The sequence below is a fragment of the Phyllobates terribilis genome, unplaced genomic scaffold (genome assembly GCF_046119375.1).
Source record: "Phyllobates terribilis strain yellow unplaced genomic scaffold, ASM4611937v1 Scaffold_3__8_contigs__length_932513732, whole genome shotgun sequence".
NCBI lineage: Eukaryota > Metazoa > Chordata > Amphibia > Anura > Dendrobatidae > Phyllobates > Phyllobates terribilis.
Genome location: NW_027362763.1, coordinates 214,391,782 through 214,419,378, shown reverse-complemented (window position 1 = coordinate 214,419,378; position 27,597 = coordinate 214,391,782). Strand labels below are relative to the sequence as shown.

General features: G+C 44.3%; 1 protein-coding gene across 1 annotated transcript in view; it reads left to right on the top strand.

Moving 5' to 3' along the window:
- The first annotated feature begins 1,551 nt into the window (after positions 1–1,551).
- Positions 1,552–27,597, top strand: part of SERPINE2 (serpin family E member 2) — a 63,921-nt gene continuing 37,875 nt past the window's right edge. The window contains exon 1 of the mRNA XM_073674624.1: positions 1,552–1,672. The gene's annotated coding sequence lies outside the window, so the exon portion shown is untranslated. The remainder of the gene's footprint in view (positions 1,673–27,597) is intronic.

The window sequence follows — 27,597 nt, the reverse complement described above, 5'->3', positions numbered from 1 at the left end:
TGCTTTAACAATGGATCAGTTAAAAAAGGATGTAACACAGGTAGAACACCGAAGTACAAAGGATGTCTTCTGTTTTTCAATTGTTTTTAAATGATCTTCATACACTAACATAGCTGGGTGAGAATAGGATATGCTCTGAGTCTCATGGATCGGATACTTGGATGTATTTTAAAAACGGATGGGTGTATGGATCAATGATACTCTATGAGTTCATGTGCTGTTTCAGAAACAAACAAAGCAAGGATGTGTACAGTGGATGTGTGAATGCAACCTAAATGTGTTAATAATTTGTTAATTAATGTTTTATTTCCATCATTTGCTAACTATGTTGTTAATTTGGTTGATGAGTTCTGGTCTTTTAACATCAGATTTTAACCTGTTTAATCCTATTATTTTCTTTGAGATATGGATCATGCAGGCTGAATGCAGGTCTCAAGCATCAAGCCTATAAGGCCATTGAGTTCAGCTCCGTACATACATGAACATGTGATGGCAACTTTAAGCTGTTGGCCAAACAATTTTTCAACCAACAATAATTGCACACAATGTGCATAGTACCAAATGGCTTTGGCAAGAAATGTTTCACATACTGATAGGGTACCAAATGCAGACTTGCTACAGAAATTTTTGTGACAGTCCTAGAGATCTTAGCCGGGGAGAAACTACCTCATAAAACAGTTAGGCCACTTTCACATGTCCAGTATTAGGTGAGTCTTTTACCTCAGTATTTGTAAGACAAAACCTGGAGTGGAACAATCAGAGGAAAAGTATAATAGAAACACGTCACCACTTCTGTATTTATCACCCACTCCTGGTTTTGGCTTATAAATTCTGAGGTAAAATACTGACCAAATACTCAACATGTGAACATGGCCTTTCATTCTATGGATCACTAATTCATAGCGTCCACAAAGATAACTTGTGGTTTGGTACGAGACTGATCACTCGAATTAAATAGGAGCTAAGCTGCTGTTTTTGGCAACAACCACTACACAGTGTACAGAGCTGCGCTGTTTTATTAACTCTTGACATCTGGTTGTAAATGGGACTCAAAACCACTGATCACTGGGGGGCGCTGGGTATTGGACCCTCACCGACCCCCACTGATCTGAGATCATAAAGCTGAACAAAATCTCTAACTATCCTCAGACATGTTGTCACACATCAGATGATAGCACCACCAGTGGTTTTAGCTCATGGGTGATTGATGTCATGGAGGCTGAGAATCCTTCATGTTAGTAATCACTGATCAATCTGCTCCAGGGTGTTGTGTGTGGGTGTTATGTCAGAAATACTCTGTCCAGACTGACATGTAGCCCCATGCAAGTCCCCTGAACCGCGGCATCACACAGTACTCAGCCATACAGAAAGAAATGATACAACTCGCTGACCAGAGATTTTATGTAATCACATTTGTATCTTTCCAATAAAATAGTTTTTTACTATGTATCTGATAGAAGTAGAGAAATGGTTACAAAAATGTTGCATTTTCCCCTTCTATAAAACAGTAATAAGGGGCTGTGTCAGAGAAGGAAAGGCAGGGTGGGTGGACTTATAATCAAGGGGTGGGGGAGGAGGAAGAGGCAGAAAGTGAATGGCTGGAGGAAAATCACAGATCAGTAGAGTGCAAAGCTTCAGCCTAGGAGCAGGAGACCAACTACAGCACAAGGAGGTGAGGAAGCTTCTTATCACATAGATCTGCTGCTGCAGAAGAAGAATGCAAGCCTTCTCAGTGCAGCCAGGGTCTGGAAAGGCAGAAAGGCTCCTTCTCTTTAAGCATTTCATTGTTAGTTATTTCTTTTGTCTCAACTATGCTCATGATATTTTAGGCGGTCTGATGATTTTAGGGACTCTTGATGTCTCAGTGTGATCTGTTGTTTGTGCTTTTACATGGGACTGCAGGGAGGTTTATTTCGTTTTTGCTATCTTACCAGCTAGCAAGGTGCATGAATGAAAAATCTTTAGAGCTAAGCCACAATCTCTGCACTGCTTCATCAGTGTAATGTTCAATAGTTAAAGGTTCTTTTGTTTGGAAATGTAAAATAATCAGTGTTCGTTATTTGGATGTTATTAGTTTGTGCTAATTAACTGCTAGAATGGCCGGGAGACCTGGAGCTCAGGTTTTAGGTTTCAATCACTGTTTCCAGGTTTCTGACCTTTTTTAGATTTTTCATAGGTCAGTAAAGTTCACAATACGGTATGATGTTTCTGACAGTGGAAAAATTGATATATCAAACGCTTATAGTGACATGTTAAAAGGTAATCTGAGAGCCGTGAGCGCATAAGAGCTGGACTTTAAAAGAATGTCCAGGATAAAACGGTCATAAGCCTGACAAAAAGACCACCGATCGCTTATTACTAGGACAAAACCGACCTTGCTAGTCAGCCCCGGTGTCTTTTGGGGTAAACCAGTCGATTTATAGAGTATGATTGTCATATGATGATGGGAAAAGCTTGCAGACCATAGCTGCCCTTGGATTGATTTAGCACTAATTACTTATTGTTTCCTAATATGTACAGTAGATGTGATTTAATTTTTTTCCCCTTATCAAATATCCAGTAAGCATTAGGTGTCCTATACCTACTACCTGTGCTAATGAAACACACAAGGCGTCCCAATTTTGATACACCCACACAGTAAGGCTAAGTTCTCGCAATGCACTTTTGGTGTGGGTTTTTTTTTTTTTTGTTTTTTGTTTTTACCCTGCGTATTTTCGAAAAAATGCAAGTAGCCTATCTTACTTAATGGGTGCAGAAAATCATGGGAATGTAGCCTAACAGGGGCTTTAACTCATTAAATGCTTAAACTAAATACTTAAACAAAAGAGAGCCCAGACTAACAGAGTATATTAAGTCTAAAATATTTTTATTACAATATAAATTGACAAAATACTACAATGTATAAAAAGACGGGTGCTGCTATGTGTTGCAGGGATATTCAAAGTCAGTACACCAACGGATCTATGTGCACATTGTGCTTATAATGAGATTATAATAGTTACTGTAAAGTTCTGTATTTTTCAGACCATAAGACACACATTTTCCCCCCCAAATTTGGGAGGAAAATGGGGGGTGCATCTTGTGGTCTGAATGTAGCTTACTGGGGAGTTGTGGTGGTGGAGTGGGATCGCAGGAAGCTGGGTCCCTCCCTCAGGAACCCAGTGGCGGCAGAAAAATTGAGATGCTGGGGGGCCCAGTATCGGCGGTCAGGCAGAGCTTTCCCAGCTGCCATCTTCCTGAAGCTGTGGGCCTCAGGGAAATGGAGATCCCAGTCTGTGCATGCGCCAGGTCGTGCGGCCATTTCCCTGTAGACCATGGCTTCAGGAAGATAGCTGCTGGAAAAGCAATGCACTCCGCTCTGCCTCTCCACCGACACCAGCCCTGTAGCATCTCACTGCTTCTGCCACCACTGGGTTTCTGAGGGAGTGACCCTGCTTCCTGCGTTCCCGCTTCACCACTGCTGCAACCCCCTGCTGCTGGGGCACCCCCTTTTCCCACCCAGGGCCCGCAGCATTGCTCCACTTTTGCCCCCGCCGGCTTCCTGAGGGACCATGCCTCCTGTGACCTCTGCTCCACCGACGACCCCCCCAAGGAAGATATCTATTCGGACTATAAGATGGACCCCCATCTTATAAATATTTTTTCCTTTTTTAGCATCCCAAAATTTGGGGTTCGTCTAATAGTCTGAAAAATGCGGTAATATGGGATAAGCATTTCCCTAAGATGGTGCAACCAATCAAATCTAACCAATTAGTTTCATTAAATAAAAGAACTTACAATCACTACCGTTGGTTGTGTGATGTGCCCACCACCCCAACGTACGTTTTGCACTTTCCTTGTCAGGTGCTATTGTTCATGCCAACCAACTGTATATACTTATGAAGTTTTGAATGAGTTTAGTATTGCCAATTACTTGTGCTACTTTGACTCTTCATATTCTAACTTGTTGAGACCCATACCGCCCATGAGAACCCCATTTGAAAGGAGCGGTGGTACAGCATGTGCATTGTGTCTCCCCGACTGACGATATCCAAGTACTGTGCTTGACCGCAGCTACATTCAAGTTGAGGACTCAGGACTTCCATGCGCTTCAAAGGTCCCAGCAGTGAAAGTTATCACCTATCACATGAATGGGTAATAAGTTTCAATCTTGGTACATTCTTTAAAAAAAAAAAAGTAAACATATTATCTAGGAAGATGGCAATCTGTGCCTGAGTACTCGGACACCGTCTACTTCGTCTGGATGTCTCTCTCCAGTAGGCGTACGTGCCCGAAAATGATGGACGACAGAGCACACATTCAATCTTTCGGCACCATTAGTCTATGGTACCGTTGGCATACATGCCCGAACCCCTTTTTTGAGGGGGAATTTGAACTTAAGCCCTGATGAGATGGACAAACCAGTGCCAAAAAATAGTGTGAAAGCACCTTAATCCTACTCTAAATCCCTGATTGGTTGCTTTGGGACTTGCATATAGTCAGACAAGAGAGAGCTGGTACAAAGAAACAGAGAAATGTTCCTTGTCTGGAGTACTTTGTGATCATAAAATACAAAAGTACTGGTTGCCCATAAATTTCCTTAGTAATAACAAATGTCTGTGGTGTTGTATTTGTTCTCACCTTGGTTTGCATGGAAAGAATGCTACCCATTATAGCCTATTGACCTTTTCAAATGCTGGGTATTTTATGTGGACTGTCAGTCTATCAATGTCAATTGAGGTATCAAAGGCAGATCAAAATCACCCATTGTTATCACTGGGTCCATGAAAAACAGAACGCACATGGATGGCCCCCAAGTTCTATCCATTTTCCACTTTGTAATGGGCAGCAGAAACAAGGAAAGCTGATACTACACTGTTAAATGGTAAAACTAGACATGCTGAACAAAAAAACCTGATCAAAATCCGTTTTTTTCTCATAGGAAGTGTATTGGGCACAGTCTAGTCGGAATGTGTCTGTGCGTATGCAGATCGTATACTTGTGGTCACATAACTGCCTGCTCCTGTCACCGGAGAATCCTCAGAGCGCGCACTGTGAGGATTCACAAGTCTGCAGTCACATAGAGTAGCTGTAGCCTAAGGCCGAACAACCTCTTTAATGTGTATGAATGCCTCTCAGGTAATGTCTAGTGAAAAAAGTGCTCAGCTGTGAAATGTTTTAAAGGTGTCTTTAGAATAAATGACTTCAGGGCCACATTGAGGTTCGTAGAGCTCCCCAATAGTGTTGTCCGGTAACATATGGGTAGTTTATTTTGATTGCATACATTAGATAAGTGTCATCTGATCCAATTGATGTCAGCAGAGCAGTTCCACCATCCCTGGTGTATACAACTGAGGGAAACCATGTTCAGCATGCTCAATTTTTTTTTTTTCCTAAACTGGGAAATGAGCTTTGCCGAATGTATCCTGCAGAAACATATTCTCTCTTTTGTAAAATAAGCATGCATGTTTCACCATCCGATTTCTTCTAGTTAGTAATGCGGTGCAATGCTCTGACCCATAGTGATAAATGTTAGAGAGGCATGCGCAGTTCTGGAAGCCAAAACCAGGAGTGGAACCAGCAGGAAGTACTTACTTTTCATTCCTTTAGAAAGTTCTTGCTTTGGCTCATAAAACTGTGCCAAAAACCACATGTGTGTCTCCAGCTTAACATGGTACTTGCCCAGTGTAACAGCCCCGTTGGAAATACAGAGCAAATGCAGATACTGTCAAAAAGTGTCCGATCACTTAAAATTTTAGAATGTGAAATGGATATTGGCGAATGGAAAAGTGTATGTGCACACAAGGTGTTGTTTTTGATGCCGTGAAACTAGAAGAGTTTTCTAGTGGAAACCGCTTTAAGGAAACTTTTTTTTCTTCCTTGAGGAGTTTTTAGTTTCCTGAAGCGGTTTTAGAATATGTGCACCCGCCACCTTTTTCAAATGGATCTGCTTCAAAACCACCTGAAAAAGCATCCATAAAATGCTGTGTAAGGGTTTGCTTACATCTGCATATATAAACTCGCTGACATTCTCAACCAAAAAAGTTGGCAAGTGTCATGCATTTTTTTTTTTTTCCTGCCCTACCATCCGTATGATATGCATATGCAATATGTTTTTAACATCAGCTTCTACATACTGTAATTCTGTCACTTAAAACTAGTTTGCAATCTTATATATAGACAGAATAAATAGGATAGATGTCTACACATAATAAACTAACACCCTTTAGTGCCTTTCATGTGGCACTAAAGGGCATTATTAAACCTATTAATTAATTTGAAAAGAAAAAATGGTGTGGAATCCCCTTTTATTTTTACTAACCAGCTTTGGGCTGGTGTTCTGGGAAGGGGCCACTATCCATGGAGCTTCCCAGCCTATTACTAACAGCTCACAGCTATCTGTGTAGCAGCTACTGGTTATTTAAAAAGGGGCAGCCCAAAAAAAAAAAAAAAAAAAAATTGTTGGGTCCTACCTATTTTTAATAACCAGAAAAGGCTAAGCAGACAACTGGGAGCTTGGAGGGGGCCATGGATATTGGCCCCCTCCCAGACTAAAAATATCAGCCCTCTGCTGCCCCAGAGATGGCACATCCATTAGATGCACCAATTATTGCGCTTAGCCTCAACTCTTCCTACTTGCCCTGGTGCGTTAGCATTTGGGGTAATGGTTTTGGGGTTGATGTCTGTTGACATAAAGTCCAGGGGTTATTAATGGAGAGGTGCCTATAAGACTCCCCTATTACTAACCTTATAAGTTAAAAGAAAAATCACACACACACACACGTCCCTTATTTGTAATTTAAAAAAAAAAAAAGCACTCCTTGACAATTACCCTCTTATACTCATTTAATTGTATTAAAAAAAAGGAATCCAAAGGGTCCACCGTAATCCATAATATGGAAGCTTTGAGTGGTGACATTAGTAACATTACCACTCACCACGGCAGCTGGAACACACTGAAAGTAGCGTGAGAACCGGGCTGCTGTGACAAGCGGTGACGTCACTAAGGTTATAGCAATTCACTGCCGATGAACTGCGGTAACCTTACTGACGTCACTGCTCGCAGAGTGAGTACCGGCAGTAAGTTCACAGCCTGCAAGCTCTATACAATGCAAGTCAATGGGAAGGTTCAAAAGATAAACTGTCAGTGGTGTCTTCTTTGTTTGAATGGAGTGAAAATAATGACCCGGGCCACATAAGTGAAGTGTCATTTAAACACGCAAACAGCATAGAATAAGCGTTTGAGAAACGACCTAAAAAATAATCACCCAGTAAACTATTATTTTTTTATTTTTTTGAAGCAACTTCCTCTTAACCCCTTCACCACCTTGCGTTTTTTTTTTTGCTCCCCCCCCCCCCCCCCCACCTTTCCCAGAGCTATAACTATTTTTATCTTTCCGGCAATGTAGCCATATGTGGGCTTGTTTTTTGCAGGACAAGTTGCACTTTTGAATGCACCATTGAGCCAACCACATAGTGTACTGGACAACAGGCAACAAAAATTTAAGTGCAGTGAAATTGCAAAAAAAAGTGCAATTCCACAATTGTTTTTATTTACCATATTCACTAAATGCTAAAACTGACCTGCCAATATGATCCGCCATTTTCCTGAGACCTGTAGCATCTTCATTTTTCCGGATCTGAGACTTGATGAGGGCTTACTTTTTGCGCCCTGAGCGGATGTTTTTATTGATACCATTTTGGGGTAGATGCAATGTTTTGATCGCCTTTTGCTGCGGTGGCCCACAAAAAAACATAATTCTGGCGTTTTCGATTTTTCTCGTTACGACGTTTACCGATCGGATTAATTTAGTTTATACTTTGATCGGACATTTCTGAACGCAGCAATACCAAGTATGTATCTTTTTTTTTTTTTTTCATTTGTTTTTATTTTGAGCTTCTTATTTTTTACATTTTTTTTAACTTCAATAGTATCCTTAGGTGAATTGAAGCTGTGATCGCCTGTGCTATAAATAGCAATGTATCAGCACTGCTATGTATAGCATAAATCATGATCTCCAATGAACACTGATGTTCATGGGAAATTTACAATGACAGGCACGGGGTCTTCTACAGAACCCCAGCTGGCATGATAACCCATAAGCACCCTGTGATCACGTGACAGGAGCGCCAATGGGCGTGTCTTGTGACTCATTTCTGCCGGGCACGTGTTAAATGCCGCAGTCAGAGATTGACAGTGGCATTTAACTCGAATCCAACCACAGCTGTTAGGCTGCGTGCCCACTATGCGTTTTTCAAGCGTTTTTGCGCAGCGAAACGCTTTAAAAACGCTTAATACGTGCTCGATGGTCCCCAATGATCCACATGTGCTGTGCACATGCTGGGGAAATTTTCGTTGCGGATTATCATTGCGGAAAAATACGCAGCATGTCCATTAATTTTGCGGACACGCAGCTTAATTGCCATCATTGACTTGCATTGAACAGCATATTATCCGTATGAGCACATGTGTCCATGCGGATATCATACGGTTCAATGTGCGGATGGTACCTGGGTTTGGAGAAGAGGAGACTCTCCTCCAGATCCAGGTACCATAGAACCTGTTAAAAAAAATAATTTAAAATAAAGATTATACTTGCCTTCTGATGGCCCCTGGTCTCCTCAGCGATGCATCTGGTGTATTGTATGGGTCGCGATGGTGTGAAAGGACCTGCCATGACGTCATTTAGGCATGTGACCAGGTCCTTTCACACCACCGAGACAACAGACCGGACGCAGCGGAGAAAACACGGGGGGGCCATCGGAAGGTAAGTGTAATCTTTATTTCTTACCATTCTTCTTTTATTTTAACTATTACTTGGTCACACTATATAAATCCATGCCGGTTGCATTGATTTATATAGTGTGACCAAGTTGTCAAGCACTTTTCCAAGTGATGCTAAAGTGCTTGATAACCCGCATGCAAAAACACTTGACAAACGCTTCTACCTGGCAGGAAAAATGCATGTAAAATCCGCATGCGTTTTTCCTGCCAGGGAGAAGCAGAAAAAATATGCAGCATTTCTGCATCGTGGGCACTTAGCCTAAAATGCACATGACAGCTGATCAGATCAGTTGTCGTTGGCGGGCTCCGGCGCTGAGCCCGCATCAAAAGAAAGGGACACTACCTTGGATGTACCTAAACGTCCAAGGTCGTTATGGGATTAAAGAACTTGACTGGTTTGACCACCTGATAAAGATGTCTTGTGCTCCTTCCCTCTGGGTATGTTCACACAAAGTATCAAGAAGCAAATTGGCACCCACCATTTATAATTTAAAAGCGGCTGTTTGTTTTCCTTGCATAGTCTACTGAACTTTTCAACTGTCTTTTTCTTTTTTCTTTTTCTTTTTTTCTTTTCTTTTTTTCTTTCCTACGCTATGATTTATGTTTTTACTGTAATAAGCTAGAACATTACTTTATGCACTAGATTTGCACAGAGTAGTTGTCTTCATGTGGATAAGTGAGCTGATGGCCCCAATGCAGCATCATTTTGTATAGTTGCATGTTTTGTAGCTATGAACAAATTCTCCCAAAGGCTGTGTTCACATGTTGATTATCCAATGTGTTTCTTTGAAGCGAATTTCCAAAAATGTTGTGAAAACACAGTAATTGTATCTCATTTTCTAAAGCTTTTGTTTAAAAAACGCATTGGGAATGCATTGTGTGAACACTGCCAATGACTGACATATTAATCATCGTAGGATTATAAATCATGTTCTTTGTGGGAAGTACCGTATTTTTCAGACTATAAGACGCACCTAGGTTTTAGAGGAGAAAAATGGGGGGAGGGGGTGGGGATTTAAGCAAAAAATGTCATCATGATGCCCTGTTATGGGGGAGGGGGTCTGCTGCTGACACTGGTATTTGGGGTAATGTCCCCCAATTCTGTTTAATATCCTCCATCCTGGTATGTTATGGCCCCTCCATCCCATCATGGAATGCGTGGCATCCCTTGATTCCCCCCCCCCCCCTTCCTGGTAATGCGTGGTGTGGCGCCCCTGGGGGTTCAGTCGCCACAGAGGTACTGCATCTCACCCAGAGGTGTGGTACCCCACTCTCAGGTAAGGAGGGAGTACTACCCGGGACACACCCACCTAAATCCAACACTACACCATTTTTTAGGGGACCGGCCCCTAAACTAGTGGAGTAGAACAACTAGACTTGGCTAGATAACCGGAGGCTGCTGTACTTGCAAGGTGCAGCGGCCAACCACCACAATTACATCGGCGAAAAGGTGGCCGCGTAGGGTCCAGGGGATTTCAAGTCGCCCGACAAGACCCGAGGCTACCGGCTTGGGACCCTGATTGTGAGGCGCAGGGCAGGAGGGCGAGAGCCAGCGCAGAGAAGACAACGGAGGAAGGAACATAGAACAGGGTCCCGTTTAAGTACTCCTGAGAGGCTTGAGAGTTCCCTGGTGAACACAGGACGACATGGGAGGTTACACATTGGCCCTGGAAACCTGGAGTCTTGAACAACTGTGAGTAAACCTTGAAGACTGCACCTCACGGTGTCCTGGAATTATTGCTGCGCCATTACCAGCCCTGCACTACACAGCACCAACAAAATCCTACTTCATAGCATCACTATATCCTGCCCTGGAGCTAAGCTCTACCTGTGGAGAGCTGAACCAATTCTGCTGCATCACCATCAGCTCCAGAGGATCTGCACCACAGCAGCGGCTCCATATAGCCGCATACCACAGGTGGCGTCACGAACATTATTATCCTAAAAACTTTATTCCCTTTTACTGTTCCCCTTTTATTGACCGCCCTGGGTCACGGACCGGGTCACTGCCACCGTGACCTCCCCCAGCATCGACCGGCTCGGCTACAGAGTACCCCACGGCCCAGGGGGCGCGTCACATGGCATCCCTTGATTTTCCCCCCACCCCTTACTGGTAATGTGTGGCATCCCTTGATTCCCCCCACCCCCCCCCATCCTGCTGCCCACAAAAAAAAAAATCATACTCTCCTCCTGCGCTGTCCTTCTCTGCTGCCGAGATTCACTGTGTGAGCTGCGCATGGCGTCCCTGCCATGTGCTCACACAGTGTGAGATACTGTGCCGGAATAGTCACTGCTCCCCATGCCAGGACTCTGTGCATGGGGAGCAGTGACCGTTCAGTCTCTTCAGTAGCCGGCACACTGTACTGCAGACTGTGTTCTGCGGACTGTGTGCCTGCTATTAAAGAGCCATGGATATTCACTACAACCCATGGGAGTACCATAGTGTTGCAGGATGGTACGATTACATTTCTCAAAGCAAAATGCATTGTAATTGAATGCGGTTTTTAGAAGAATAATCAAAACCCAGTATGCATATTGTGGAAATTGTAATCTAAAGCTGCTCCGTCTGTTATTTAAAGGGACCCTATTAGCTGCGGCATTTCAGAGAAAAGCTACTTTAATTTACCGGCCAGGGATAAGATGACTAGTCACAGAAGAATGTCTTCTCTGGCTTCCTCACAACCCTATCAACTAGAATACCCATAAGACCTTTCAATGTGTAATGCCTAATTTCCCCTGTGGTGGTGCTGCAGGCGAAATCAACCCTATGGCAAGTATTTGACAGAACCTAAGGGTGGATCTAAAACATGTAAGAGGTTCAGTTTCCCTTTCTTTATAGGCTCCACTTCTTGTTTTGATTCTTTTGGCATTTTTTGTATTCTAGTTGCCTAAATATATACCAATGTTGCTCTAATATCCGCATTGCCCTCCCCTTTTTATATATTTTTTTTGCCTTCACATTTCAGTTTGAAACTTGTCCTTTTTATTGGATTCACAAACTAAGTTATTATAAAATATAACATTTATTAGTCAATAAAGATGATAAAAAAATATAAGTATGGCATATAGTAATAGAAAATGTAATAGACCTTGTACTGACCCGAGTGACCAAATCCAACGCGCGTTTCACCAGGGGCTTTGACGAGGATAGCTGATATCCTCGTCAAAGCCCCTGGCGACACGCGCGTTGGATTTGGTCACTCGGGTCAGTACAAGGTCTACTAATACATTTTCTATTGCTATATGCCATACTTGCTTATCTATGCTGCAGCACTTTACATCCATACTTATGGAATGTATAACTAGCACTATATCGCAGACTCTACTTAAATACATGCGGTATACCTATGTCTTTTTTGGTGTATAATGAATTGATTATCTATATGTAAATTTTATTATAGCTACTGTTCTACCCGGTGACCTTTCTGTTGTTACCTTTCCCTATTTTACCCTTTTATATATATTTTTTTATAATCTTTATTGACTAATAAATGTTATATTTTATAATAACTTAGTTTGTGTGTCACATATGTAGGTTCTTTCAGTCACAGACACATAAACATCTGAGTATATCTATATACAGACTTTATATAATTACTTTTTATTGGATTGTTAAAGTGGTCATCCGGAACACATTTTTTTTTTTTTCTATGGAGCTAAGAACTTACCGTCAGGTAGTTGCTAACTACCTGCCTGTTCTGCCCTATGTCCCCAAAACCAAACTCCTGGATGACTGCTTTAAGCGCCTAGGATTCTTTGAAAACAGAGCTCCATATGAGACCATCTATCCTATAGCATGAACAGTGCAGCTCTAGTCCTAATTATTTGGGGTGGTTTTCTATAGGGGTAATTTTGTAGTGAGGCACAGTTCTTAAAGAAGCACTCCCATGAAAGTTTTTATCCTCTTAATATGTTGCAGTCATCATATTATGTAGCGCTGTGTACTTACAATTGCTCATTTTGCCTTTCTACACAGCAAATTCTTCTCTTTTCTTTGCTCTATGTAGAAACAGGAAGTCTCTTGTCCCTGCATATATCATTCCCCTCTTCTACTCCTGACCCAGCTGTTGCCTCCACTCCCCCTGCCAGGGACTTTTGCTGTGACTGAGTCATACAGGGAAAATTTTACCTTTTCTACATTGTGCTTAGAAGGATTCAACTAGTCAGTGTTTAATCATGTGATGTCAAAGTCCTAATGGGAAAGAGAAGAATTAGCTGGGTAGAAAGGCAAAATGACCAATTCTAAGTACACAGTGCTATATAATGTGGTGATTGCAATATATTAACAGAATAAAAATTATGATGGTAGTTCTTCTTTAAAGGGTAGCAAAATGGGATGTCAGGTTTTTTGAAGCTGTTACGCACCACCCACATTCTGTGATTTCACGAACTTGGTCTCATTTAATTAATATTTTTTTAATCTTAAACTGTCATATAAACAAGTTATACATTTGTTTCTGACCATCACAAACTTTTTGACTGGTCACCTTGTATTGCAGTTTCAGGTGGCCTTTTTAAAATGTCATGAATCTTGGAGACTGTGCGTACTGTCCTGGAATGTTAAAAGTTGTGATATTTGCAAATATTTGTTATTTAAGGGATACTCCGAGGATAGAGGCATTGTGTCTTTGTTGGTGTTTGCAGATCGATGTTAGCCTGACCCTGAGCATGAACAAACACTTTAAATGCTAATTTCACATTTCCATTTTGAGCATGTCTCTTCCACATTCTGTAAGGCCAACAAGACTTTCAGTTTACTTCTTGCTTGTTTACTACAGAAAGATTTTTTTTTTTTTTTTTTTTTGTTCCCTCATTAATTAAAACCACAAAATAAATGTTTGCAGCACTTATTCAACTTGCAAATCTGCCAATTACTGTTTTACCGGAAGCGAAGACTTGTGGACTTGCTGCATTGTGAAATTCCATTTTAGGTTTTATAAAATTCTTGGTGCAGTAGTAAGAAGAAACTCCCTTTTTAATTTTTCCAATGGTTGAATTTCTTTGTTAGAGCTTTATTTGCTGTACATGGTGACATAAAAAATCCATATTCCATCATAGCCTATATCAACTTATTTTTTTATTTTTTTGAACGCCACAATAAAAAATGTGCCACTTGGCAGTAAGCAAAATTTTCCAAAATGCTCTCCTATTAAATCCTACTTTATAATTAGCAAATAGTGTTCTTTTCTGAGACCATATGTTATTCTGATAAGTCCATATTTGAAGACAAGATTCAACTGAAATAGAATATTTGTCTATTCTCCATGAGTAATCTGTAGTCTCTTTTTAGTCATCAAGTTCAAGTCCAAAGTCATATGTTGCGTCCACCCCTGTTGGCAAATCCTATTTTAAGACTTATTGAATGTGGCATATAGGGAACATTTAAAATAAGGACATTCAAGACTTAAAGGGTTATTTTCAAGATGTCTCTTGAGCAGATCTTGTGACGCCCTGCTGTGCATGGAGTCACAGACCAAAGAGGCCCTCAGAGCATTCACACACCTCCACCCTACCTCAGAACCACCAGAGGGAGCCCTTTAGTGAATATATAAAGGAGGGTGGAGGCAGGAAGAGGGAGAGTTCAGTCAGTTGTCTAAGGAGCGAGTCCAGTCAGGAGTCTCTGCTGAGACACAGAAGGTTAGTGACTCAGCAGGTTTCTGCTGAGAGGAGTTGTTTGGAGTCTGCTGCAAGCAGCTCAGAGAGAGAAAGCTAGGAGCATTGCCGACGCTCTAAAGAGCGGCAGAAGAGGCAGCCAGCTTACTGCCAGTGTGTATAGCCTAGTGAGGGCCCAGAGTAGGCCGAAGGCTAGTGGAACAGTAGCATCGGGGACCGAGGAGCTTCATAAGCTTACCCCAGAAATATACCGGACACCGGCTCCGAGTCTGCAGAGCAGTATACCCTCTGTGGAAAACAACCGGATCTTTCCTGGAAGACTTCAGGTCTCAGGATAGCCCAGGAGCTGACACGTAACAGGACCAGGAGGCACGGAGGCTCCGCCATACCAGGAGCGTGCTCTTCAGCAAAAGGCCCTAACACCAGGTCAGCCGGCGCAACACAATTACTAAGTTAGGCCTAGTTTCAGACAGGCCATAAACTACACAAGCGGCAAGGATACAGGAGGCCCTATACCTGCTCACTGGGGAGAGACCTGCAGTGCACCCCTCACCCTACAGTGCTCTGGGCGGTACCGCAACTCCACCAGTAAAAAGGTACTGAAGCCAAACATGAGTGTGTCTCCCATTTTTCCTTGGACCCGGCTGGGTCACCGCCATATAGTGCACCTTACCGAACACCGCTGCTCTGAGGCCTAGCTCCACCTGTGGGGAGCTACCCCATCATAGCTGCCGTAACACCGGCCTCGGTGGACTGCCGCAGCGCTGGTGCTTGTCACCAGATACCACAGGTGGCGTCACAAACTTTCATTTTCCATTTAACCCCTTTTTTTTTTTTTGAGAGACCCCAGGGTACGGGCCCGGGAGCCGACCACCGCGACATCCCCCAAGGGCAGGCATTAAGGCCCGGGCGCCGAGTAGTCCCCATCCCCTGGGTGCCACAATCTAAACTCCTGAATTCTTTTTCACTTCCTGGTTTCCATTGGGGTGTGCTCTGTCTTGAGTGACAGCTCTGAGTAGCAGAACTGTAGTCATATTAAAAGTAAAAGTTCCGCTGTAACCGCAAATTCAGCTATCAGTTCTGAGTCTATACTGTTGCCACTACATTTGCATACAGAGATAACAGGGCTTTTGGACAAACGCGTGGCTTAAGAAAGTGAGAGTTATGATTAATAGACCTGCTGTATAAACTGTCAGTGCTTGGCAGGGCTGCCACCAGGAATTTCGGGGCCCCCATACCGCCAATTTTCGGGTCCCCTTGAGACTCCACCCAGGCTCCACTCAAGCTCTTGAACCTTCCACAGTCCCACTGCCCTCTTGGAAAAACTCCACTTCTGCACCACATCCTCACCAATCACACATTAACAGTTACCATTGAACACCAGATCACATACATAACCAGCAGCTTTTGTTTGGCCCCAAAAATTTTTTAAGCTGCCACCACGACAAGGAGACTCTTCTGACCGGGCCCTACTCTAACCTATTAAATATTTCTTATACCTAAAAAGAAAATTGGGTATTATATCTTTATTTAAGGGACTGTGTCACATACACTGCTCAGAAAAATAAAGGGAACACTTAAACAACAGAATATAACTCCAAGTAAATCAAACTTCTGTGAAATCAAACTGTCCACTCAGGAAGCAACACTGACAATCAATTTCACATGCTGTTGTGCAAATGGAATAGACAATTGCCAATAATTTCCATCTATTATCAAGACACCTTCAATAAAGGAGTGGTTCAGCAGGTGGGGACCACAGACCACATCTCGGTACCAATGCTTTCTGGCTGATGTTTTGGTCACTTTTGAATGTTGGTTGTGCTTTCACACTCGTGGTAGCATGAGACGGACTCTACAACCCACAGAAGTTGCTCAGGTAGTGCAGCTCATCCAGGATGGCACATCAATGCGAGCTGTGGCAAGAAGGTTTGCTGTGTCTGTCAGTGTAGTGTCTGGAGGCGCTACCAGGAGGAGACAGGCCAGTACACCAGGAGACGTGGAGGGGGCTGTAGGAGGGCAACAACCCAGCAGCAGGACCGCTACTTCCGCCTTTGTGCAAGGAGGAACAGGAGGAGCACTGCCAGAGCCCTGCAAAATGACCTCCAGCAGGCCACAAATGTGCATGTGTCTGCACAAACGGTTAGAAACCGACTCCGTGAGGGTGGTATGAGGGCCCGACGTCCACAGATGGGGGTTGTGCTCACAGCCCAACACCGTGCAGGACGCTTGGCATTTGCCACAGAACACCAGGATTGGCAAAGTCGCCACTGGCGCTCTGTGCTCTTCACAAATGAAAGCAGGTTCACACTGAGCACATGTGACAGTCTGGAGACGCCGTGGAGAGCGATCTGCTGCCGGCAACATCCTTCAGCATGACCGGTTTGGCAGTGGGTCAGTAATGGTGTGAGGTGGCATTTCTTTGGATGGCCGCACAGCCCTCAATGTGCTCGCCAGAGGTAGCCTGACTGCCATTAGGTACAGAGATCCTCAGACACCTTGTGAGACCATATGCTGGTGCGGTTGGCCCTGGGTTCCTCCTAATGCAGAACAATGCCAGACCTCATGTGGCTGGAGTGTGTCAGCAGTTCCTGCAAGTTGAAGGCATTGAAGCTATGAACTGGCCCGCCCATTCCCCAGACCTAAATCCGACTGAGCACATCTGGGACATCATGTCTCGTTCCATCCACCAACCACAGACTGTCCAGGAGTTGGCGGATGCTTTAGTCCAGGTCTGGGAGGAGATCCCACAGGAGACCATCCGCAACCTCATCAGGAGCATGCCCAGGCGTTGTAGGGAGGTCATACAGGCACGTGGAGGCCACACACAATACTGAGCCTCATTTTGACTTGTCCTTAAAACATTACATCAAAGTTGGATCAGCCTGTAGTGTTTTTCCACTTTAATTTTGGGGGTGACTCCAAATCCAGGCCTCCATTGCTTAATAAATTTGATTTCCATTGATGATTTTTGTGTGATTTTGTTGTCAGCAAATTCAACTTTGTACAGAACAAAGTATTCAATGAGAATATTTCATTCATTCAGATCTAGGATGTTATTTAAGTGTTCCCTTTCTTTTTTGAGCAGTTTATATCTTTTTAAAATGACCAATAATCTCATACAAGGTACAAATACCGCCAAACCATGACCAGACCACACATTATCATCACATAGTGACTGAATACTACAATACTGATCATTAATAAAAAAACACAATACTAATATTACCATTAGTGCCATTATACACGGGAGCTCTGTACAATAGTATACAGTGTATTGTGTCAATGTACAGAGAACACACTGACTCACCGGTGACATCTCTAGTTGAAGTCCTCATCTTCGCTCTTTCTCTTAATCCAGCACGGACCACCAGGACTCGTCTCTGCATAAAATAAGTTATCTAGACCACTGCTTCCAGAGCACATGGCCCAATTTTTTCCCCAACTTCTACACTACACCAGATGTAGAAAAAAAGCAAGTGTCGCCCTGCACAGTAATAGGATCCCCCCTCACTGAAAACAGTGATGAAAGGGTAGTTATCCATCAACTCGTGAAATTGACTTAAAAAAATAGCCTTTATTTTGAAAAAATTAAAAACATGAGACCATAGTGCAAATAAAAGCGTACAGAGGCTTACGTGTTTCGGATACTAAGATCATAGCAATGCTATGAATAAGGATCTGCGTATCCGAAACGCGTAAGCCTCTGTACGCTTTTATTTGCACTATGGTCTCATGTTTTTAATTTTTTCAAAATAAAGGCTATTTTTTTAAGTCAATTTCACGAGTTGCTGGATAACTATCCTTTCATCATTGCCTAATGTCTCCCAGACGGGAATCTTTACAATCCGAGCACCGTGCCTCATGAGAAAGTGGACCGAGCAGGCCGACCCAGGTGAGCTGAAATATATTATTTAGTACATTCCTCACTGAAAACAGTATCCTCAAAAATAAGATGCATCACAGCACTAATAATATCCATAATTAGCCCCTACAGTAATATCATCCTGGACCCCAATGTCTCTCTTCATCCTGCCCCCATTTTGCCGCCGTAGTGTGGCTTTGCAACAAAAAAAAAACTTTTTTTTTTTCCTTACCTTCCGGCGCTTCAGCGGCGCCAGGGTGTCTCATCATCTGAAGCACGGTCGCTGGCGCATGACAGTGACGTCATATGCCAGCGACGTGTGCGCTGATGTCAGCTGCTGGCCTGTGATTGTCTGCAGTTAACTATTGCCGTGTGGGAAGCTTAGCACATGGCAATAGATTTTAAAGTGAACGTGCAACCGAGGACACACGTTCACAGTACTGAACTGGCAAAATTCTGGGGCTCACTGAGCAGAAGAATGGGCCCCCTCTGCTCACCGGGCCCCACATGCCAGTAAGGGCAGTAATGCCCTGGTGCTTGGTAACAGGGGATTGTGAGAACATAGGACTGGTAAAAGCCCTGTCGGGAGCTGAGGGGGGGAGGTAAGTGACGCGCCCCCAGGGCCGGGGGGTACACGGCAGCCGGGCCTATGGATGCTGGTGGGGGATATCACGGCGGCTAGCACGGTCCGTGGCCCAGGGCGGTCAACAAAAAGGGGAATGATATATTTGTAAGGGGTTTGTAGTTTTAGGAAGTGTTCGTGACACCACCTGTGGAATGCGGCCAAAGGGAGCCGCCGCTGCAGAGCAGTCCTCTGAAGCTGATGTTACTGCAGCAGGGATGGTATGGCTCTCCACAGGAAGAGCTAGCTCCAGGGCAGTGTAGGGGTTGTTGGTTGCGCTGGGCGTTGTAGTGCAGGGGGAAAGATGACGCAGCTGAAATAATGGACGGAGGCAGTGCGGTGCAGTCATCCGAGTCTTTACTCATAGTTGTTAAGTTCCTCAGGTTGCACTGTCCAGCTTACAGCCTCCCACGTCGCACTGCGTTCACCAGACCGGGGGTTCAGCTCTTCCTCAGGTAGGTTAGGAGCACCTGACGGAACCCCGCTTTCTTATGTTCCTCTCTAGACCGACTTCACGCTGGGTCTTCTCCCTCCTGCCCTGCGCTTCCCCACTCTCAGTCCCACTCGGGTACTCTGAAGTCCCTCCTGTCTAACTGGAGTTCCCGGACCTGCTTGACCCTCACGGAGATTAGAATGAGGCTTTGGCAACTGAACTATATAAGCCAGAAGCCTCCGTTTTTTTTTCCTGCCGAGACCTGGAGTAACACGGCTGGTCCAGGGGCCGGTCCCCTTCTTGCGGCCTGATCCCTCTGTTTTCTGACAGATTCGGGGCATACGGGTGCCGTATTGCACTCGCCGTACCCCCTGGAATCCCTTCTATAGATCGGAGCCTTCCTCCTCTGCTCCCCTCCTGGGCCTCTAGCACTAGGCCCCACTTGTGGAGCAGAGCTCCTAAGAGACTCTGCTCCCTGACTGTCTTCACTCTCTCGTCTCACTGACTGAACTGCCCTGCCACCCTAAGATGGCTTTCCTTTTTATATCTCCTACAATGGTGCTCCCCTAAACTGCTTCCTCCACCCACACCCACTACTGGTTCCCCCTACCTTTGGGTTCCCCCCCCCACTCCAGCCAGGGACAGGGCTCAGCACTGTGCACATGCATCTTGCCCTTCCTGCCGGCCTGGAGCAGTGTAGTGTTGGATGCAGGTGTTTGGGGTTCCGGGCAACACTCCCTCCTTACCTGAGAGAAGGAGACACCACACCTCTGGGTGAGGTGCAGTACCTCTGTGGCGACTGAACCCTCAGGGGTGCCACATAAGCAGCTAATTGCTGTAGAATGCTGGCTGATATGTTAGTAGTTAACTCCTTTCCTGGAATGTAACTACTATACATTATCGCTCACACTCTGGCGGCTAGGCTTCATGCAAAAAAAACAGCTGTACACTGTGTAAGATAAAAACTCTCATTGCAGGAGAATGACAGAAGATGGAAAAAGCAAGTAAATTGCAAACTTGCATATTTTCATGTGGGCTAACTAAAACAATTTTATAACTTGATGCCCCTTTAACATCTACCAATATCTTAACCTGAAAAATAATCTAGAGGACGTTATAAGAGTGTGCAAAAGAGGGAAGGCGAATAATTGTGTACATGAATCTAGGATATTGGCAAAGAGTTGTCTATGCTTTAGCTATAGTTCATGTTATGACCAAGATATTAAATAAATAGTTTGCTAATGAGCTAAGCTTTCCCAAGACTCTCTGTAAATGGTGTGATCTAATACAGAACTAAAGTAAATTCTAGGAGTCTTCAGACCCTTGGGCACCAGAAATAAAGATGTTTATCTGAACACTTGGAATATTCCAGAACAAAAGATGTAATCTGGCTGAGCTTTAAGTGTAATACATTTGGGTTACTCTGTTTTCTGATTTCTGGGAAATTTGTGGAAAGCATCAAGAGAAATTCTATTAAACACCAGTAATGCCATTTTTGGCATTTCATCAAAGTGGCAAACCTCTTTTGCTTGGTGGCAAGAATAGTGCAATATGTAGATTGTCATTAAAAAACACTGTTGCTCAACAGAAGCCTTCTAAACCTCATAAGTATCTAGGATTCCCTCAAGATTTTTTGGGATCCATCTGTCATACCTGTCAAGGCTCCTATAATAATGAATGCTTGAATGATTGTGTGTTTAAAAAGCTTTGTTCTAAAAGTATCATTTTTGGAAAATCAGATTGGAGTACATTGCACTTAATACCTATTGCTCATCTGGCTTGATTTTGCTTTCCATAAGGTTGTATTTTAGACCACCCCTTTAATTACTAAGTAGTATTGTTGCTAAACCCCTATCTATTTAGTGGCAAAATCTGTGTCATCAGTGACGCTTCAGAGGCTGGGCTGCTAATTGGACAATGCGCACGAGAGCGCATTGTCAGAATAGCGGGCATGTAGATATCCGTGCCACCCCCGTCACTGGTTTCTGAACAGCAGGTATTCTGACAACGAGCTGCGTTGCCGGCTCGTTAGTGCACTCTGTTGCTGGCTCAGATTAGCACTATGTGCACAATGTCAGCGCGCAGGAACGAGATCAGCTCCTGAAACTAGCGCCACTGATGATGCTTTTTCATGGAAGGTGCAGGGACTACGGCAGTGACCGCAACCTCTGCGCCCTGATGATGCATGCACTAGGATTCTCAAACAAAGTTATCAAAAAAGGAAGTAGTTTAAAAAAAAATAAATAAAAAAATAAAAAATAAAGGGGAATTTAACTCCCTTATATTAAAAAATTTGTTTTGATTATGGCACTAATTAAATAGAAATTTTGCAGGAAAATTACTTTGCATTTTGGATCACCCCTTTAAAATAATGTCACCCAAATAAAATGTATAGTTTGAACAATATCAACCTGTGTTGTACAGCCCTGTTCATGTATAGGGACTTCAATTGGATATTAGTTTACCACTAAGCTTTGTAGTGCCACGTTTGTCCATAGTTTGTGTGGTCTTATATTCAGTCCTATGGATTTTAAGAGTGAACAAATGCAATACCACACAGAACACATGAACAGATGTGGCGGAAACTGGGGAAAAAGGGAGCCATGTGATTTTTTAAAAAAAAAAAAGGTGCAAGTACTAGTCCTCATAAATTGTAAGCTTGCAAGCAGGGCCTGACCTCACACCTCTTGGTATCTGTTGAATTACCTTATTTTGCAGATAAGACGCACTTCATATTTTGGGGTAGAAAATGGGTAAAACGTGTGGTGTGTGTTTGTTTTTTTTTTTTTTTTTTTTTTTACAATAAATTGGTGGTGCGACTTGGTCTGTTTTAATGGTAGCTTGCCTGGGTGATGGTTGCAGTGGAGCAGGGTCACAGGAGGAAGGGTCGCTGCTTCAGGACGCTGGCGGCAGGAGCAGGATGGTGCCTGGGCTCAAAGATGTAAGTGGAGTCCCCTTTCCCGTAGATTTCAACGGGGTGGGCATCTGGAAAATGGCCACCAGAGGCGGCACATGTGCAGATTGAGATCTCAGGAGACCTACTGGAAAGGGGACTTGCTCACCGCCGCCAACATCTTCTTAGAGCCCAGGCATCGCCCCGCTTCTGCTGGGTCCTGAAGCACCGATCCTGCCTCCTGTGACCTCCACTCCACTGTAGCCGTCCCACCAGTAAGCTCAGTTAGGATCATAAGACGCACCCCCATTTTCCTGCCAAATTTGGAGAAGGTGCGCTTTATAATCCGAAAAAATGGTACGTTTTTTCTGTCTTAATATTTCAGAGGGTACGTGGACAGACAGTAAAGTGCTGTGGAACATTTTGACGCTATAGAAATTAAAATTTGGTAGAAAAAATTAACTACACGTTCTGTTCTGACCTGGCATAAGCTTTTTGAATTTGACATGTGTTTGCAGTTCCTTTTTAAAAAAATCTTCCCTGGTATGTGAAGTTTAGTGGCCTTCCTGAGATTGAAACTTTGAAACAAATCCTTTAAGTAACAACTTTATTCATTTTTTTTTTTTTAATTACCATAGATTATTTATTTTTTTTTATCAGAACTATACAAAATATATGCTTGATGCAGAGCTGTATCCTACTTTCTATCCAGCCTTCAAAATAAAACTATTTAAATAGCTCACAATAAAGAAACGTTTAACCTATAATCATAAAACAATTATCAAAAACTAATGTCTTTTACATTATATAGCACAAAGTTTCACTCTAGTTACATGATCTTGGAAATGTCCCAAATAGAACAAAGTAACCTAAGACATCTGATCCACCTTCCTTTGGAGCAGCCTAAAAATGACTGTCTAAAACTTGCTGAAAACAAATAAAATCAAATAGGGATCTTTTAATATTATTGATGGAATTTTGTGTCTACATTTCCAGTGAAAAACAAAGTGTCTCTATTGACTACAAACTAAACTTTTGTGTAGTCTGATCCTGCAGTCCTTCTCCCTTTTCTTTTGGTTTCCTACTTCTTAAGTTCCAAAGATTACAAAAAAGTAGATGCAGTTGAAAAGGAGTGGGACCACAGAATACTATAATGCAAGGTTTGTTCACTTTCTGTGGAATTTTTCCTCGAGGCTATTTGCAAGGCTGCTTTATTTTATTTGAACCCTTAAATAAAAATTGTAGCAAGATTAACTCTCGTAAAAAGGTTTGTGTAACGGGTCTGGGAGGCGGAACCTCTGAGCAACTATACAAGGGGGCGGTCCTTGTAAGGAAGCGGGTGGCTCCCAGGGAAGACGGGCAGGTAGTCACGGCAAGTGACAGGGACAGTCTCTGGGTAGAAGGGCAGGTAGTCACGGCAAGTGACAGGGACAGTCTCTGGGTAGAAGGACAGCAGGCAGGTGGCTGGTGAGCGCTCCCAGGTGAGCGGGCGAGAGTCTTTGGACAGGCAGGTGGTCACGGCAAGTGATGGCAGAGCCTCCAGGTAGGCTAGCAGACAGGTAGCAGGTGAGCGCTCCCAGGTGAGCAGGCAAGAGTCTCTGGGCAGGCAGGTGGTCACGGCAAGTGACGGCGGAGCCTCCAGGTAGGCTAGCAGACAGGTAGCAGGCGAGCGCTCCCAGGTGAGCGGGCAGGCTGGTCCATAGACAGACTGACAGGTGTCGGAAGGCAGACCGTCGGACCGCAGGCTTGCAAGCAGGTAAACGGATATCAGGCAGGTATCAAGCAGGAATCTGGCAGGTGACTGGCAGGTAACTGGTAACGGGACCTGAGGGCTGAAGCAGAGTGAAGGCTTTGCAACAACATTGCTCGGGCACCTCCATTTTGGAGGAGGTGCCTTATATATGGTGAGGTCCTCCGGCCATTGGCCGGGGACTCCTTAGGACGGCGCGCGCGGCCCCTTTAAGAGAGGGGGAGCGCGCGCGCCCTAAGCACAGTGGCCGGGAAGCAGCGCGCGCTGCCAGCAGAGCGGGAGGAGGACGCCGGGCACGGAGTGGAGAGGTGAGGGGAACAGCGTCCCTGCCTAGCAGGAGGCAGGGACGCCGACGCTACAGTTTGTATGAGATGAGGTCTTGTGCAACGTGTTCTATCAAATGACCCATAGCATTAGCATAACATTAGATCTTGTCTAGGTGCGTACAGTTATAGACTCTCATTATGTCAATGTCCAGGTATCTTAAGGCTGTGTGCCTACTATGCGTTTTTAAGCGTTTCCGCAGCAGCAATTCCGCTGCAGAAACGCTTAAACGCTTGGTAGAAGGCCTGCCATGTTCCCCCAATGATAATCTGCATTTGCTGTGCGCATGCTGCGGAAATTTCTGCTGCGGATTATCATTGCGGAAAAATCCACAGCACTACCAATTATTTTGCGGAATCGCTGCGTTTTCGCCGCCATTGACTTGCATTGAACCACATGACATCCACATCACTGCATCTGCACATGCGCATATCATGCGGTTCAGTGTGCGGATGGTACCCGGGTTTGGAGCAGACGAGACTCTCCTCCAGACCCAGGTACCAGAATATCCGATCCGCTGACGTTGGCGGTCGCGTGACCCATCACATGACTAAATTACGTCACGGCAGGTCCTTTTAGACCACCACAAGCTGCCGGCAAGCCAGGACGGATTGGATAAAGACATCGGGGGCCATAAGAAGGTAAGTATAATTATTTTTTTACCATTCTTTCGGTCACACTATATAAATCCATGCCGGTTGCATGGATTTATATAGTGTGACCAAGTTGTCAAGTACTTTCCAAGTGATGCTAAAATCACTTGGAAAGCGCTTGTCAACCCGCGTGTGGAAATGCATGTGAAGAACGCTTCACATCCGCATGTCCCTGGCAGGAAAAACGCATGTACAATCCACTTTCATTTTTTCTGCCAGGGACACTGACAGCGTGGGAGAATTCTCCTGCGCATGCGGTGAGCGTGAGAGAATTCTCCTGCGCTCACGGCAAGCACAGGAGAATTTTCCCACGCTGTCAGTGACGTGCATGAGGTGAGTTGAGTTCATTGGATATGATCTCTGCTCGTCTGGATGCCGTCACAGCCAGACACTGAGGAGAGCAATCATGCCTGCGCTTCTCAGTGTCTGCGGCATGGCAAGCTGGATGGCAGCTTTCGGCTGCGATCCAGCCTGTCATGTGAATGTAGCAGAGCTGGAGCCGTCCTGGGAACCATGGAAAGGTAAGGATGATGTTTGTTTATTTTTATTGCAGGAGATCGTTGGCTTCAGCTGGAATGGGCGTGATGGTAAGTATGGTTTAATTTAGAACAGCCAGGTACAACTAGGCAGCTGGGGGCTGGAATCCGCAGCGCAGGGAGGCCCAAGCTTTCTGCCCCCCCCGCTGCAAATTGCAGTCCGCAGCCACCCCAGAAAATGGCGCGTTCATAGAAGCGCCATCTTCTGGTGCTGCACCCAACTCATCCAGGGCCCTGGTGCGGTGGCTCACTGGGTAATAAAGGGGTTAGGGCCAGCTTGGTATTATCAGCTGGCCCTAAGTCCGAAATTCATGGGGTCACGCCAATATTAGACATGACCGCCATGAATTTCTAGTAAAGTATTTAAAAAAAACACAACACCCAGAAAAAAGTCCTTTAATTGAAATAAACACACAATTTTTTTAATGTTCTAAATTAAACCATACTTACCATCATGCCCATTCCAGCTGAAGCCAATGTCTTCTGCAATAAAAGTAAAATAATAAAGCAACCTCATCTTTGCCTTTCCATAGTTCCCAGGACGGCTCCAGCTCTGCTACATTCACATGACAGGCTGGATCGCAGCGGAATGCTGCCATCCAGCTTGCCATGCCGCAGACACTGAGAAGTGCAGGCATGCTTGCGCTCCTCAGTGTCTGGCTGTGACGGCATCCAGATGAGCCGAGATAATGTCCAATGAACTCAGCTCGCCTCATGCACGTCACTGACAGCGTGGGAAAATTCTCCTGCGCTTGCCGTGAGCGCAGGAGAATTCTCTCACGCTCACCGCATGCACAGGAGAATTCTCCCACGCTGTCAGTGACGTGCATGAGGTGAGTTGAGTTCATTGGACATGATCTCGGCTTATCTGGATGCCGTCACAGCGAGACACTGAGGAGCGCAAGCATGCCTGCGCTTCTCAGTGTCTGCTGGATGGCAGCTTTCGGCTGCGATCCAGCCTGTCATGTCAGTGCAGAAGAGCTAGAGCCGTCCTGGGAACCATGGAAAGGTAAGGATGATGTTTGTTTATTTTTATTGCAGGAGATCGTTGGCTTCAGCTGGAATGGGCGTGATGGTAAGTATGGTTTAATTTAGAACAATAAAGAATTGTGTGTTTATTTCAATTAAAGGACTTTATTCTGGGTGTTTTTGTGTTTTTTTTTAACTTTGACTATGGGGTTAGTAATGGGGGTGTCTTATAGACGCCTCTCCATTACTAACCTGGGCTTGATGTCAGCTGGCATTATAAGCTGACATCAACCCCAGCCCTATTACCCCACTACCACCGCTACAGGGCAGTGGAAAGAGCGAGGCTAAGTGCCAGAATTGGCACATCCTATGGATGCGCCATTTCTGGGGTGGCTGGCGGCTGGTGTTTCTAGCCTGGGTGGGGGCCAATATTCATGGCACCCTTCCTGGGCTATTAAGATCAGCCCCCAGCTGTCTGCCTTGCCTTTGCTAGCTATTAAAATAGGGGGGACCCCACGTCATTTTTTTTTTTTTTGGGGGTCCCCCATTTTAATAGCTAGTAAAGGCTAGGTATTCAGCTGGGGGCTGATATTAGTAGCCTGGGAAGCTCCGTGGGTATTACCCTCTTCCCAGGCTTCAAACATCTGCCCCAGCCGTCTGCTTAACCTCCGCTAGAGACTAAATTACGGGGAACCCCACGCCAATTTTTTTTTTAATAAATCCTTTAACACTAAATGACAAGTACAGTAATCAACACTGTCACTGTACTTCTTATATATGTCACTGACATGTTTCTATGTATCTAATCTATGTGTGATGCTCTATTCTTTCTGTTCTAAATTGTCGGGTACCGGTGTATGCCGCTGCTGAATTGCCGGCTTTTCATGTAATACATTCTACATTATTCTTAGTTGTTTTCCTTCATGTAGAATTAACCTACAAGGAAAGAAAGGGTTTATTTTCATTCTTATATTTGTGTCCCATTGACTTGCATTGGTTTCCGGTATCGGAATCGGCGATATCCGATACTTTTTGGGTATCGGTCCGATCCAATCCGATCCGATATTTCCCGATATCGGAAGGTATCTCTCAACACTAATGGAGAGGGATGTCTGGGATGTTAAGTCTTAGTGCCCACGATGCAGAAATGAAGCAGAAATTTTCCTGAGCATTTC